The sequence below is a fragment of the Arvicanthis niloticus genome, chromosome 11 (assembly GCF_011762505.2).
Source record: "Arvicanthis niloticus isolate mArvNil1 chromosome 11, mArvNil1.pat.X, whole genome shotgun sequence".
Classification (NCBI taxonomy): Eukaryota; Metazoa; Chordata; class Mammalia; order Rodentia; family Muridae; genus Arvicanthis; species Arvicanthis niloticus.
The window spans coordinates 70,188,677-70,205,729 of NC_047668.1; the positions used below are offsets into that span (position 1 = coordinate 70,188,677).

General features: G+C 44.3%; 1 long non-coding RNA gene across 4 annotated transcripts; it reads left to right on the forward strand.

Annotated features, from left to right (window-relative positions):
* The first annotated feature begins 916 nt into the window (after positions 1-916).
* On the forward strand, positions 917-16,576 carry LOC143443930 (uncharacterized). Of its 4 annotated transcripts, none has more exons than XR_013113378.1 (4): positions 917-3,128; positions 7,264-11,751; positions 12,089-12,183; positions 14,211-16,576. It is a non-coding gene; the product is annotated as an uncharacterized LOC143443930 (long non-coding RNA). The 4 variants fall into 4 exon arrangements; XR_013113379.1 differs by having other exon boundaries at positions 7,264-11,738; XR_013113377.1 differs by having other exon boundaries at positions 940-3,128; positions 7,264-7,394; positions 11,503-12,183.
* Positions 16,577-17,053: the final 477 nt, after the last annotated feature.

Below are 17,053 nucleotides of genomic sequence, written 5' to 3' on the forward strand. Positions count from 1 at the left end.
AACACATGGCTACCTATAGTTGCATATCAGAGTCCTCGTGGGCCTCCAGGCTTCCTCAGTCCCTCCTTCCTGTACATGTCATGGTCCCCATCCTTCTCACACACAGGCTTCTCTCCTCCCTGATACCCATTTGTTCTCTTTCTAAGGCAAGCTGCCCATCCTTTCACAGGCCATACTACCCTATTCACCCCGTGTCATATCCCACCACCACCCTGCCCCCATTCACCCCTGCTACTCTTCCTTTTCTTGCAGCAAGCCCTGGCCACGTCCAGTCTGCTCTCTTTTACCTCTATGCTCAACTCTTTCAGATGCTTCTGGATGCTCTCTCTCTCTCTCTCTCTCATCACAATAAAGAACTTCCCCCTAATAATGGGATCATCATGCTGGCAGTTTCTGTACTGTGCCCCCTCACATACACTATATTCAATGTATTTTATAAAGATGATATGTTTCCATAATCTGTTTGGAAGTGAGAGACTACTCATTAAATGGTATGCCCATTTGACAAAATCAATGTGAACCTCTGCCTGTATATATATATATATATATATATATATATATATATATATGTGTGTGTGTGTGTGTGTGTGTGTGTATACATATATATATCACGTATACATACATACATATATATATATATATATATATCCTTCTGGCAGTACTGAGGATGGAAGCCAGGTGAGCACCCTACCACAGAGCTGTATCCCCAGCTGGATACACTATGAGATAGATCACCAGCCCAATCCCCAATTTTACACTGAAGGAGAGAGGTGCAGAACTGCTCGGTGTTGTGCCTCACGTCATCCATGCACATCAGATATGAACAAGGAAAGAGGAGGCTGCAGCTCTCCCTGTTCGTACCAAAGTCAGCCTTTGGATGACTTGGGAGGGAAACAGAGGAGACCAGATCTGTCTGCTCAGAGCCCCCAGCATCTATAATTGGAAGACAACCCTCAGGCCAATTCTGCTAGTCTTTACCTGTATGGCAAAATTTGTTTCTAATAGATATAAGGCCTGCCTCAGGTCTGGATACTGACACAATCTGAATAGAAACCAAGAGGAAATCCATACATGTAGAATTCTAATGGCCTCAGTGATCACTCAGGTCAGGGGGCTTCCCCAAACGTTCCCTACGCACAACTGAAGACACAGGAGCAGCCATCGCACGCACCCTTGCATCTGTTTTAGTATTTATCAAGCAGCACCAGCACACTGGGCCACCATTTCACACAGACAGGTGTTCTGAGGATGAGCCCACAGTAAGCATTTAGGTTTTGAAAAGTGACTTCATTTAAGAATAGGATTAAGAGGCCAGTGAGATGGCTCAGCAGGTAAGGTGCTTGCCCCCAAGCCTGATGACCTGAATCTGATCCCTGGAATCCACATGGTGGGAGAGAACGAACTCCTGTATGTTGTCCTCTGACCTTCACATGCATGCTAGGATGTGCCTGCCATCTGCGAATAAAACAAATAAAAATGTAAAAACGCAAAACAAAGCAATATTAAGGTCAACAGGACATGGTGGTGCGTGCTCGTAACCCCAGTACTTGGGTGGTGGAAGCAGGAGGATTAGGTGTTCAGAGCTATCCTCAGGTATACATTGAGTTTGAACCCCGTCTCAAAACAAACAAACAACCCCAGACAGTCATATTTAATAGTGACAGGTGTAAATATAAACTGAATTAACTGATAAGAAAGTATGAATGGATCCTTTTCACTATAAAAATGACCTACGTTTATTTAGGAAATACTGAGGCAGTCCATTTTGTGTGTGTTTCCTGGCCAGGCTTGACAGGTGATGTTTTAGGATGCCTGCCTTCTGGACACACTGCCATTTATGCAGCTCTGACTGAGCTTACAGAGCACCATTTACTCTTATTTGCAGGGGACTCGCTGGGCTTCCACTCACCTGCCTGCCACTCCCCTTCTCCTATTTAGTGATGTCTGAACCCTTTCTGTCAGTTATGTTTCTAAAGGTCCTCAATTTGTCCTCTTACAGTCTCCAGGGCTACTACCCTATGCAACCCACCACCTTTCACCTGGACTAAATCCTAACACATCTTCTAACTTCCAATCCGAGGCTTCTCCTTCAATCCACCCTCACACAACTGCCAAAACCTCCAGTCTGACCCCGCCATGCCCCAGCGCACAGGCTAAAGTCCAAGTCACTCAACAAGACTCTAACGGCATTTGGCAGCTGATCTATGCTAAACCCAATCACTGGCAGTCAGGATGAGGGTGTCTTTTCCCCCCATGCCTCTTCCCCCTCTGCACAGGTCCTTTTCAGGCCCACACATGGTAGGTACCTACAGAACTGATTCCCACCTCTGCAGCAGGCATTTTGAATAAACCACCTCAGGATGTAATGGACTTAGGGGGATGAAAGTATTTTAAAGAGATATGTGTGTCCTTCCGTTTGGCTAGCAGACAGTTGAAACAATGAACTCCAAGAAACTGGAATTCCTCAAGAGTCCCATAATGGGAAAAGAAAAAGCCTGAAGCTTGGACTAATCAGAGAAGACACAAAGGGATTTACAACTTAGAAAAATGATAGGTCAATAGTGGGCGGGGCCAACCTTGACCAGGACTAGTTAGTACGTATAACTTGACGGTCTACTTGAACTCTAACCTTACTTCAGGACCCCAAAGATGAACTCGAGGGAGGTCACTGGATCTGTCTGTCTTTCTTCCTAATGTGGCCACATAGAATATTTTTTTTCCTGATTTTTTAAAACTATTAATATGGCTGTTTTAATTAGTTTATGGAGGATGAGTGTCTGAAGTTGCCTTGTTGAGGCACAGACTCCAAGGACACAAAATGTCACCAATTATACCAGACATGGATCAGGGTCTTATGTCATTGAACGCATGACGCAGGAGGTCATAGCTCAAGCCAGTAACAGTGAATACAGAAAAGAATGACAGTGTTTATTAGGCACCAATGCCACATGGCCGTGGTCCATGTCATCTTCACTTCCCTTCTCTTGGAAGAAGCAGGTGACTTCAGAGAGGTGACTCATCAGCCTGGATCAGCAGTAGCTGAGCTGTGATCTGCAGTTTAACCTTCTGTAAGGAGTGATATACCCCCCTGCCAGGGACACAGGATGAATCCCAAGATCCTGGCCACGGTGAGTGTCAGAAATCTGTTGAGATTGAAATACCCACTGCCGCTCTTCACAACAATCTAATCTTGTATGCCAGGCTCCAGATTATTACAGATATACAGAGATATACCAGTGAACAAGATAGGGTTTCTGCACTTTTAAATACGTACATAATCTCATGTAACTCAGGCTATCTTCAATTTCACAGTGTAGCTGGGGATGACTTTACGTTTCTGATCCTTCACTCTCCTTGTTTCAACGGCTGGGATTACAGGTGTCACCACCTCGCCCAATTTATTCGGCAAACCCAGAGCTTCAAGCATGCTGGGCAAGCGCTCTTCCAACAGAACTCTAACCCACAACCCTATTTAGAGGGGTTTTTAAAGGTTTGTTTTCACATGTGTGCATGTCTATATGCTTATATTCATCTGTTTGTACCATGTGCACGCAGAAACTGAAATTATGAGGACTTTGATTTGCCTGATATGGGTGATTAAATTTGAACCCTGGTCCTCTTGGAGAGCAATTAAACACACACTTAACTTCCAGGCCATTTCTCCAGCTCCTGTTTGGCGTTTTTGACTGGCATCTCTACCTGAGTTTTCAGTCAAACACTGTTTCAGGAGGTGGGCCTGGCTTTGCCCACTATTGAGTGCTTCCCATGGGCACAGGCAGGGCTTGGCAGGGCTGGCATGTAGAATATCTGTGAATAAAGGGCTCTAAATGTATTCTGGATTTATCGGAGGAAGAGGAGCAGGACTTTGAGGAAGGTACTAAAGGGGTCTCAATGAATTCTAGGCTAGCCTAATCCTCCAAAGAGCTAGTTCTAGGACAGCTAAGGCTACACAGAGAAACCCTGTCTTGAAAACAAACAAACAAACAAACAAACAAAAACTGGCAAACAAACACAGTCTAAAAAAAAAGAAATAAAACAGAAACAAACAAATATAAAAACTGGCAAATATCATTAAATACTGCCAATTATCTTCTTTTATTGTTTGACATAGGGACTTTGTATTAGCCCAGGCTAGCCTCCACCTCATAATCCTCCTGCTCAGCCTCCTGAATTCTGAGCAGACAGGTGTGTCCTACCAGCCATGTCTGATGTACAGCCAGCTGTCGGGCTGTCCCGAGTCTTCCTATTAACATGAATTTGCACGAGAAGCCACAAATCCCTTGTGACTTCCTTCTGGCATTCTCACAGTTCATGGGTCATCCCCTACCTCTGAAGGAAGGGCTGTGGAAAGAGGGAGGGACACTGGTCCCTTCTGAGCTGTTCACTATCAAGGTATCTCTGAGATCCAGATGGAGCAGTAGATGGTGGCTCTGTTAACTCTGGCCCTAATACTCCATGACTGTCCTACATGGGACTTGGTTTGGATACAAATTGTGTCCCATTATAATAACCCTCTGAGGTTAAGGGCATACTTTAGATGCTGACAAATCCACATCTGTGCATCCCATGAAAATGGTGATGCAAGTATGTAATCACATGGACCATTCACGCCTGGAAGGAAAACATTTTACACCATGGGGATTAAAGTTGCTTCTTTGGGGTGCCAGGGAAGGAACTTGGAGACCAGAGCATGCCACGCACATGGTCTGTCACCAACTGACATTACCAGTCCTATTTATTTCACTCTGGAAGAGGAGCTCACGAAGTTGCTCAGGCTAGCCTAAGTGGCCGATGTACTATCATGCCTGGCTTAACATTCTTCTTCAAAAAAATGCAAGTAAAAGTGCTGAGTGCAGTTCCCTGGAGCCTGCAATCTCAAACCTCAGGAGAGGAGACCGAGATAGGTGTTCAAGGCCAACCTGGGCTACAAAATGAGTTCCAGGTTAGCCCAGGCCAATAGAGTAAAACTATCTCAAAAACAAAAGGAGGGCTGAAAAGAAGGGAAAGAGGGAGGGAGGCAAGAATAAAGCCTTTCATGATGTTACATTTACTATTTTAACAACACATATGCTATCTGCAACCCCTTCCTCCCTCCCTGCAGAACTATGCATGGCCACACTTGGCCATGGGACTTCACAGGATGTCCTCTGTAGGTGACAGTGTGTATCTCCCTTGCCCTACACATTAGATGATGGGAGGCTAGGAGCATCTTCTGTTTTTGCCTAGGTCAGCCTGGTCCTTGAACGCTGAATCCTCAGAGATGGGACAAACTTTCTTTCTGGTTCCTTTGCAAGAGTGGAGTGACTTGGAGTCGGCCTGTGTAGGACCTTGAGCTTGGAGTCCTGCCAGTTGGTCAGGTCATGGCAGATTTCATGCTCACTAGCAAAAAAAAGCATAGATACTTGTCCTCAGCCACTGAGATTTTGAGATGCTTGGTAACACTCCAAGTAAATGGACTAATCTGAAAGTAAAGCCGGCCTTGCTTTGTTTTTGTTAAGTTAAAATTCACTCTTCATCTTCTTTTCTTTTTGTGGATGATCTGCTAAGGGAAATAGTAATGTGTCTTTGACTTTTTCCCACCCCCAGCACATTTCTGGGGCATCTCCCAGCATGCCAGTTGTGTAATGCAGAAAGCTGGGCAGTCTCTTTTTCATATTAGCCTGACAAGAAAATAAATTAGAACCATGATACTCCCTTCCTTGCCAAAGTCCCAAGGAAGCCTGAAGCTGCACAGAAAATTGGGTGGCCTGTGTCATGAGCCAAGCCACACTGCTAGCTCCCTGTAGAGTCTGAGAATTTAATTTTTTTTTATATCAAAATTGCCCCTCTATGAAGACCCTGTTCCCACACACTTTAGCCCAAATGTTCTTTTTAAACTAGCAAACAATTTGTACGACATTGCCCACACTGCCCTCCAGGTGGCAGTAGAGAACTGCTGCCTGTCCAGCACACTGACGTCACCTTGTTTACCCGGTTCCAGGGTCATTTTTAGATCTAAGATCACAGGATGTTAATCGGGCCAATGATTTCCCATTCGTTTGGCCATAGGCCCTTTTCATGGGCATCGGGACAAGTATGGTGTCCTTTTTGATAAAGAAATTTTGCTGAAGAAAGTACTTATTTGCAAACATTTGTAATTTCATCTTTAGGAGATGGGGAAATTTTGTGGGGGTCTGTGCTGTGGCCATTTGGGGGTCACTCTCATTTTGGAGCCAAAATATGAGTGGCCTTGACTGAAGTAAGTCGAAAAACTACATGTTACAGTGGCTAGCTTTCTCAGAGGCTCAGGTGTCTGTTTGCTTCGTCTTCCCCTTTATTTATATAGTATCCAGCAAGAAAGCATTTAGGTTTTGAAATCTGGAGGGAAAGGAAAGGAGCTAATTTAGTGTAGCTGTGTCCTGATTCCCTAGGAGACACCCTGGAGTTTAGATGTCAGGAGGCCCTTGCAGGTCACACCCAGGAGCCTCAAGCCATCTGGTTCCTATGGTGGGGCTGAGAGTTTGTCTGTGACAGTTAAAGAAACAAAGTAAACAAAATTCTTCAGATGCTGGGCATTGTGTACAAGCCTGTAATCCCAGCTATGCTGGAGGCTAAAGCCAGATCAGAAAATCAAAGTTTATATGGGCAACAAAGAGAGTTCAAAACTGGCCTGCTCAACTTAGCAAGACTGGCTCAAAATGAAAATTTTTAAAAATGAGACAGAGACAGGAGGTATTGGGGCACACCTTTAATCTTTGCAAAGGCAGAAAAATCTCTGTGAGTTTGAGGCTAGCATTGTCTACAGAATGAGTTCCAGGACAGTCAGGGCTACATAGAGAAATCCTGTCTCAAAAAAAAAAAAAAAAAGAAAAGAAAAAAAGAAAAAAAAAGTGAAAACAAGATATAGCTCTAAGCTTGGGGTCCTAGGTTCAATCCTCTATGTGGAAAAAATAATAAACATCAAACATGACAGTGCATACCTGAAATTCCAGCATCCTGAGTTGGAGGCAGAAGATTCAGAAGTCAAGGTCAATTTCTGTTAACACTCACTATTCACTAATTACAGATCAGCCTGGGCTAGATGAGATAAGACACCCTGTCTCAAAATAATAACAGCTATTAGTATTTAAAAAGTAAATAGGAATTCCTCAGCTATACCATCCTTTGCAAGAGGGCAGAAGCCACTTAATCTGAAAAGAGAAAACTCTGTGGTGTTAAAAATAAAGGAGCCTTCAGATTTTTAAAAAGTAACCGTTCCTCTTCTCTGTTTTGTCCTTTGACAAGCTGCTGCTATGGCCACACAAAACCACCTCCCAAAGAGTCCAAAGTCCCTCTCTGAAGCAGTGTGCAGTCCACTGGAGTAATCACTCCATCTTGAAGCAATGGAGGCTTTCCTGCAGGCAGGAAGAGAACGGGTACGTAATTCAGTTGCCACGCCCATTTGTTGAGCTCCAAAACGGACTCAACTTCGTGGCCAACAGAACAGCTTGGAAAATCGGGAGAGACCTGGTTCCTGCCACCATGAAACTTTGATCCTGTAGGGATTTATAGACGTGGAGTATTTTTTGCTTCTTTTTCCATTCATAGAACGAACGAGGAGTTGAGAGACTCAGCACAACAGAAGGGCAGACTTTGGGGGGTAAATGCTTGGAAAACCAATCTTCCATTTTGCTTTCGTTGTCTGCCTCTGAATGATTTGGAGTTAGGGTTAGGGTTTGGACCAGGTCGAGACACACGCAGGCAGATCTCTGTGAGTTAGAAGCCAGCCTGGTCTACAGAGCTGAGTTCCAGAACAACCAGGGCCACACAGAAACTGGGTCTCAAAAAACAAACAACCAAACAACCAAACAAACAAGCGGTGCTTTGGGACCGGGCCCCAGAAACAACAGAGCCCTGTCGTTTTCTGAAGCTTTAAGGGAAGCTGAGAGGAGAGAGAAGCTTCTTGCTCAGAAGTCAGACTGTGGGTTTGGATCTGGTCAGCAGAACCACCCACTCTGCCAGAAATGCCAAGAGTCTGGGGCAACTTTTCTGCACGTTCTAGGTGTGGATTCAGAGCAGCGTTTAGACTCCATTGGAGTTTCTTACATCTGTGACTAGGAAGAAGGAGAGGCACAGGTCCCCCCCTCACCAGTGAGCACCACTTTTTCAAAGGCACTCTGACAAGAATCTGGCTGCGACTCAGGCTCCTCCTAAGCACGGGGAAGGGCAAATGGAGAGAGAACCAACTGTGAAAACTTTTTTTTTTTTATGGGTACTTGATGTTTAAAAATACTTTTGAAAAACTGTTTGGTTGGCACTCCACAGCAGAGTGTACGCTTAGCTAGTGCAAGGACCTGACTTTGAAAGAAAAGCTTTTTAATGGTTTAATAAAGGATGAACATAAATAACAACACAAGCCAAATACTCAGTGTCATAAAGCACAAGCAGTCGCTCGGGTAATGTGGCTTGCAGTAGTCATGAGTCGTGTCCGTAATGCAGCAAGAACTTTGGAAGCCATCAGAACAGTTATAGTCTCCGGTGATAAGTTAGGAAGCATTTACCAGTTTTGAGGCAAAAAGCCTTGAGCCACCAGGCAAGCAATATTTGTTGAGCACGTATGGTCATGTGCAAAGTGCAGGGCCCTAGCCCCAAACATGTACCTGAAAGAGACGGGGAAGGAAGAAAAGAAAGGATATAGAGTTTACTCAGTACCATATGCTCTGTGTTTTTACTGTAAGATTAAAAAAAAAACAAAAACAAAAACAAACAAAAAAAAAACCAGCAGGCTGGAGAGATAGCTCAGCAGTTAAGAGCACTAGCTGCTGTTGCAAGAGACCCAGGTTCAATTTCCAGTACCCACATGACAGCTTACAACGATCTTTAACTCCAGTTCCCGGGATCTAGTGCCCTCTTCAGCCCTCCAAGGGCACCAGGCATGTACATGGTGCACATATATACACACAGTCAAACACTCATTCAAAATAAATTATAAGTAAAACATCACTGCCACTCTAAGGCCACTATCACTGCCCCTACTTTTATTTATTTTCACTTTTATCTATTCTATTTATTTGCGTTTTTATTTATTTTATTTTTTTTACAGAGCTAAGAGTTGTACCCAGAGCCCTGTACATGCTAAGCGTACTCTCTACAACTGGGGCACAGGTTTAATTATTCCCTCTTTACACACAAGGAAATAAATTCATGAAGAGGTTAATTAATTTTCCCAGAGTAGCATAACACCTAGGAGACATCCACTTGAGCCCAGGTAGACAGGAATGGTGGGCACATAACAGTTGTAATCTCAGCACTTGCTACGTGGAGGCAGGGGGACTAAGAGTTCAAGATTATCTTCAGCTGTATTGCAAACATGGTGGCAGCTACAAAAGATTCTAGTTACAAATAAATGTGCTCAGAGGGGAATCTTGGGTAAAGAGAAAAGGGCAGAAGCAGAGCTGAGGTGTCACAGCCTAAGGCTGACTTTGTGGCTTGTGGTCACAGCTGCAGTGAGGTGGCCCTAGACATGCAGGACACACTCTGTAGGTTGTGATGACCGCACCTTCCCTTCCCTCTACAGGCCTAGGGGTGGTCAAGCAGTTGTGGCTTCCCCACATCCTGCCCACACCTTTGTAAATGGCCTCTTTATTCAACTCTCTTCAAGTTACCCAATTTGAGTGTCCCTTCTGTTTCCTGCCCAGCTCTGGCCTGGTATAAATAGGAAAGCAAGAGTTTAGAGGCATTCCTTGTGGGTACAGGGCTAGTGACAGGTGGATCAAGGTGACCTCTCATTTGAAAGGCTTCAGGACAGTTGCTGTATGTCTGAGTCACTACAGAATGAGGTTATCCCTTAAACTTGGAGTGTCCTGGACCAAGACAAGCCACTAGTGCATCAGTTCTCAACCTGTGAGTCTTGAACCCCTTGGGGGCATCAAACGACCCTTTCACAGGGGTCCCCTAAAACCTTCGGAAAACATAGATATCTACATTATGATTGATAACAGAAGCAAAATTGCAGTTATGAGTAGCAACAATGATTATGTTATGGTTGGGGTGGGGGTGGGGTCGTCACAACATGAGGAACTGTGTTAAAGGGTCTCGGTGTTAGGGAAGCTAAGAACCACTACATCAGTGAGTCTGCTGGTTAACAGATCCTTCCCTCCTCCAAGAGAGTTTATATGAAGAAAGCAGAATGTGCAGAAATTAAAGAGATGGGCTCTAGAATTATGTCACCTGTATCCAAGCTCCAGTCCTTCCAGGACCAATTACATATGCTTTATGAACCTGGACAGTTACTTAGCCTCTGGCTAACATTTTCTTGTCTGTGTCTCCTTGCTCCTAAGGAAAGCAAATGCAGTTTCTAGCTTGTATTAAGGGCTCCGTTGTTAAGGGAGATCTGACATAAACATTTTAACCATTGAAGATCAAGAGGTAAGTGAATCACACATAGCCAGGGAGAAAGCCAGATAGTGTGTGCTGGAGCAGATCGCCACAGCTTGCTGGGCCAGGAGAGAAAGGCTAAAAGCACGGGAGGAAAGGATCCTAATGAGGCCTCTTGTCTTCATCTTGAACCAGACAGCTCTTTGAGGGAACATATGTCTTAGTTTGGCTTTTATTGCTATAAAGAGACACCACGACCACAGCAACTCTTATAAAGGACAACATTTAATTGGGGCTGGCTTTCAGGTTCAGAGGTTCAGTCCATCATCATCATGGTGGGAACCACGGCAGCATCCAGGTAGGAATGGCACTGGAGGATCCAAGAATTCTACACATTTGATCCAAAGGTGGCAAGGAGAGACTGTGTGCCACACTGGGTATAGCTTGAGCATAGGAGACCTCAAATTCTGCCCCCATAGTGACATACTTCCTCTATAAAGGACACACCTCCTCCCCATAAGACCACTCCTCTTAATAATGTCATGCTCTATGACCAAGCATTCAAACACATGAGTCTATGGGGGCCAAACCTATTCAAACCAGCACACGTAGAATAGATGTCTGTCAGAGGAACAGAACACATACAGCCGTGTTGGAGCTCACAGTAAAGACTGGGCTGTAACTCCATGGTAAAATACTGGCCTACTTGTACTGGCCTTATTCATAATTCCCAACACCAAATTAGTAAGCAAGTAAGTAAACACTCATGAAAACAAACAAATGAAAGATGATGGTAATGTTCTCCAATTCCTTCCCAAAGTCTCCCCCTGCATGTGTCATGTCTGCCTCTTGTGTTGCTTCCCTACATCTCCATAGGAATATTCTCATCAGTACCAAAGATGCTTGAGTGTTTAAATTCTCCTGTCATTGTCCAGCCCTCTTCCACTCCTCTTGTCCCATTCTCAGCTAATGCTCTTTTCAGAACCATCAGTAGATGTCTCCTGTTATTGCCTCAACATGATTCATTATTGTTTCAGTCCCAGCCACTCCCCCAGTCTGGACTCACCATCTCTGCCATGGTCTTCATCCTATCTGTGCTGGCTTCTCAGCCACCTTCGGCTAAGCCACTCTTCACATTGACATATCTTCCTTCTTTGGCTTGTGCAGATCTGCACCAAGAATCTCGTGGACTGTTGTGAATCTCCATTCTTGGATCTTCTCTAACTAGTGTGGGCTTTTCTGTTGGGGAAGACACCACACTTCTCCACTCTTCAGAGTGCTTCAGAGTATGTGAAGATACCAGCTTCTGGATGACAAGTCATTGTATGAGAAAAGATGGGCATATGTGAGCAGGAACACTGGAGCTGGTCCCCAGGGGTCTCCCTTCCTCTGCAGCAACAACTGTAAGACCTCACAGTAAGCAGATGGTAACACTCACCTCCAGGCTTTTATGATCAACAATGCTTAATATTTTACAAAGGAAGAACAGCATTGGGAACAGTGTGGGATTTATTAATTTCCCTAGCCAGGGTCATATAAGGAGAGGCAATATCCTGATGAACACCTTTCCTGAAAGTGCACTGCAGGTTCTCTGGCAAAGAAAACTCAGTTCCCAAAACCTTCCAATGCCTTCACCTGGACCAATACTCTCAAGAGCAGCTCAAGATCAGAATGGGACCAGAGCTTAGTCCAAGAGGTCATTGCCACTGTCCTTCCTGGGTTGTCATTAGGCGCCATGCTTTGTCTTTTGCAGAGAAATGCCAGCAGCAGAGCAAGAGTGAGGAAGAGCCAGGCAAACATAGGAAGCAAAGCAGCTTTTGATCTTTGGCTGCAGACTTTGCTCTGCAGGTGAGGACACCTTCTTTAGTCTCTCAACTTTACAAAGTCTACGTGCCATGGCACTGTTCTTAGGAGCCCGAAGCAAAAACATCTGAAGGTGTTTCCCATCCCCTTTTTTTCTGCTTTCTGAAGCAGCACCCAGGACTTCTGCGGACATCTGCTTTGGAGGGGGACAGTGCATGCCTTTACTACTCATCCAGGCAGTTTTAGAAAGTGAGAGTTCTGTTCCCTCATTCCTCCTACGCCATCAACCAACTTCAGATGCAGCTTAAGATGCGGCTAAGTCCTGAGAAGATCCCTGGAGGTTGAAATGCACTAAGTGTATCTAACCTTCCTCAGCTGCACAGTGCCCTGCAGTATAAGCAACTGTTGCTGCTAGCTCCCCATCAGGTCCGTGTATGGGAGCTCACTGTTACTGTTCAGTGGAGGGAGACAGAGAGAGAGAGAGAGAGAGAGAGAGAGAGAGAGAGAGAGAGAGAATAAATCACACTGCATACCATTAGCCTTCAGAAAGATGAAAACCAAGTTTGATCTGTGCCATGCTACATAACTAGGGGGTTTATACAAATGTGTTAGTACACTCAGAACCTTAACTTCCCCATCTGTAAAATGTGAACAATGGGCACCATTTCACCAAATGTTTTAAAATCAGTGTTTCTAGGGTCCTGATACACAAGATAGGTGCTCAGTAAGGCGTGTTACACTAGAGTTCCCCCCAGGGAGCACTTCCACATGAACATATACAAAAAGATCTTGGTAATCACTTCTGACTGTCAGAATGCTGTCAGCTGTGAGAAACAAAACCCAGTGGTGGCCCATACCTCCTGTTTCAGCATTTGTGGGTCTGAGGCTGGAGGATCAAGACCAATCTAGGCTATATAATGAGATCCTGTCTCTCAGAAGCAGTAAGAAATAAAACAAAACATCAACAAAGATAAGCAACTGTTGCCACTCACTCCTCATCAGGTCCATGTATGGGAGCTCACTGTTACTGCTCAGTGGAGGGAGGGAGGAAGAGAAGGAGGGAGGGAGGGGGGGGATCACACTAGCCTTCAGAAAGATAAAAACCAAGTTTGATCTGTGCTGTGCTACATAACTAGGGGATTTAAGCAAAATGAGAAATGAGAAAGAAACCATACTAAGATGGCCTTCACCATTAGAGAGCATCCAGGATCTCTGCTGGCCGCTTTGCCTACTTAGTAAGAAGTCTGGAGGTTCCCCAGCTACCAGGCAGGCTGATACATTGTTGCCAATGTCTTGGGGCAGGCTGATATATTGTTGCCAATGTCTTGGGGCAAGCTGATACACTGTTGCCAATGTCACAGGTGCTACCTGCCTTCCACCTCCCCGTTCTATACCTTCAATGTTTTATCCTCACATAGTCCTGATTTCATGCTCTGCACAGCTCTAATATCGTGTGGAAACACAACATCCAACTGCAGAAGGCTGGCTCCATGTTTGCTTTTTTTCCCCCCTTTTGGATTATTTCTTTTATTCCACTCATATAAGTGTTTTGTTTGCATGCATGTATGTGTTCTCTCTCTCTCTCTCTCTCTCTCTCTCTCTCTCTCTCTCTCTCTCTCTCTGTGGTGCCTGTGGAGGTCAGAAGAGGGTGTCATCTCCTGTGGTACTGGAGTTACAGATGGTTGTGTTTGGCCATCTAGCTGGCTTGTTTGCCTTAAGCAAGGGATACTTTTGAGAATCTCCCAGCAGACTCCTTCTTACCCCATTAACCAGAATTACCTGTGTGCTTGTGTTTGAGAAGAGGAAACAGGGCCTGGAGAGATGGCTCAGCGGTTAAGAGCACCGATTGCTCTTCCTAGAGGTCCTGAGTTCAATTCCCGGTAACCACATGGTGGCTCACAACCATCTGTAATGGGATCTGGTGCCCTCTTCTGGTGAGTCTGAAGAAGGTGACAGTGTGCTTATATACATAAAATCAATAATTTAAGAGAGAGAGAGAGAGAGAGAGAGAGAGAGAGAGAGAGAGAGAGAGAGAGAGAAACATAATCACTTCAATTTGTTGTTTCAATTAGGTGTGATTCCTGAAGTGGGGAGGATCTCTCACTGTGCTTGTTAACGAAGTCTAAAAACCACACGTTCAGTTTGTCTTCTGTGCTCGGGCCTGTGAAGCTTCATGTTGAACTCTACATATATAGAATGTAAATACTGGGCATCTTGACTTAGAGAGAACACCGAGGAAATGTCCTCTGAAGCTAGGGACTTGTTGGGAGCCGACTTTAGTAGAAAGCGGCTAGATCAACTTTGCAGCCATCTGGAACCATATACCCTGATGAAAGACTTGGTTGTCAAAAGCCTATAACAGCTGAAGCACACTCTGATAAATATATTGTTTATCCCACATAGCTTGTTTTGCTGTTTAGTGACCTCAGCTGTATGGTGCACGTGGTAAAGTGTTTTCACCTGTGTTCTCCAGCTTGTGTATATAAATACCTCAGAATTCCCTTCAATAGAAGGGAGACATGAGAAAATAGAAGAGACTGAATCACACCCTGTCTTGTCTCCATTCTTCATGTCGCTTGCTCCACTCTCTCTCTTGATCAGAGCACTTAGCCCCAAAAGTGTTGAAGCAAAGTGTTGAGGCAGAATGTGGGCCTCAACATTAGTGGCGCCTGAACAGGGACTCCAGTAAGCGGGATACAGTGGAAGACACCCTGCGCTGGAGAACCAGTCGACTGACGGAGCTGGCTGAATTCGGAAGTGAAACAAAGGTGATTGCATAGTAACAAAAACGGGGCAAGAAATAAGTAAATAGAAACAGATGAAAAAGGATTTAAAAATGCAAGGAGTAAATTGCAGGCTGCTCTGAGTCAAGAGAGCCAAACAGATAGATAAAGGTTATAGTAACAAAAATGGGGCAAGAAAAAAATAAGCAGAAACAGATGAGAAAAGTTTTAAAGATGCAAGGAGTAAATTGCAGGCTGCTCTGAGTCAAGAGAGCCAGATAAATAGATAAAGGTTATAATAACGAAAATGGGGCAAGAAATGAGTAAAAACAGATGAAAAAGGCTTTAAAGATTCGAGGAATAAATAGAAGGCTGCTCTAGACAGAGAGCTAAGCAGAATGATAATGTTAATTGATTTAACTTTCAAAATGGGTGTGATTCTGAGTTATATAGTTATATTTTTCTGGATAAAAACTCAATGTAAAGGTTTTTCTGGTTACTGGCTTAAGGAAAGGCTAATTTGGAAAAGGTTTTTCTATGTGTTTTCTGATGAGGTCATTAAGGTAGTAGTTATGTCTTCCAGAATTATATGGATCAGACATGACAGAGGTAGGCCTCCAGAACACTAGATTCCAGAGAATCAATCAAAATAATTATTTAGATACTAAAACTTGTTTTGAGATTTGTATATTACAGAATACACAGCCTTGGTGAATGAATCTTCTTATCACCTGCATGTTCACTGATGCCCTGGACTTCCAGCTGGATGCAGTTAAGACAGACTTCAGATGCTTATCAATTTACCCTTCCCCTCATTCCTCTTCTAAAAGTCAACGCCCATGTTCAGCTTGAAGAAGTTAATGAAGAGTCGGCGCCCCAATTCCCTGGACTTGGGGACTGAGGTGGTTAATATTAGGCTGTCTTAATCAAAATCTGTATAATTGTTACTAAGCTGATGTAAAATTCAAGGATTTCATTGGTATAATTTCTTCTATTGAAAATTTGTGGGTACAAGGCTTAGACCTTTCACTTCTCCAACAGGGGAAGTTGTGTGTTGCCTTAAAGAGTGTTGCTTTTATATCAACGGTTTAGATATTAAGTCTCTTGTCTCTCGGGTTCATGCTGTTCAAACTGATGGCTTTGGTACGGCAACAGATAACAAATGAAACCCATACAGATCCACTATTACAGGCTGGAAGTAGGGGACTCTGAAAACTGTCATCAAGACTGACGAGGATTAACCCCTAACTTACGTGTTAAGCCGGATAGCCAATGACGGGTAAGAGAGCATATCGAGACCCTTGCCCCTAAAATAAGGGAGGCCTCACCATCTTAAGTGAGGCTGGGGTCCTTTGCTCCAACCTAGGACAGGCACGGTTTCCGTAAGTTTTCCCAGCCTTCCCTTTTGAAAAAAATTTAAAAAGGGGGACCTTTTGGGAGCCGACTTTAGTAGAAAGCGGCTAGATCAACTTTGCAGCCATCTGGAACCATATACCCTGATGAAAGACTTGGTTGTCAAAAGCCTATAACAGCTGAAGCACACTCTGATAAATATATTGTTTATCCCACATAGCTTGTTTTGCTGTTTAGTGACCTCAGCTGTATGGTGCACGTGGTAAAGTGTTTTCACCTGTGTTCTCCAGCTTGTGTATATAAATACCTCAGAATTCCCTTCAAGAGGAGAGACTTGAGAAAATAGAAGAGACTGAATCACACCCTGTCTTGTCTCCATTCTTCATGTCGCTTGCCCCACTCTCTCTCTTGATCAGAGCACTTAGCCCCAAAAGTGTTGAAGCAAAGTGTTGAGGCAGAATGTGGGCCTCAACAGGGACTGAGAGCAAGACTGAGATGCCTGGACCAAGTGTATGGGCATGGATGGTCAGGGAGCAACCGTCGCAGAAACCGGACTTGGCAGAGGTGAGGAACTCCCCTCGTTCTGCTGGCACTCCGCTCCCAATTACGATTCCAGAATTATTAGCTTTGATTCTGTGAGAAAGGAACACATCAAAGCCAGAATCCTATGAATTAAAACGTTGACTAATCGAGCTAATTATAGTTCAGTCATCTGAATTTTCACACAATGAACTGAGTTCTCATGAAAGCCCTTTCTTAAGCAGGAAGCTTTGACGATGTAGCAGCTATTTATGTCCCAGAACCAATCCTCCTCACGCTGGCCAGGGACTCCTTGCTGG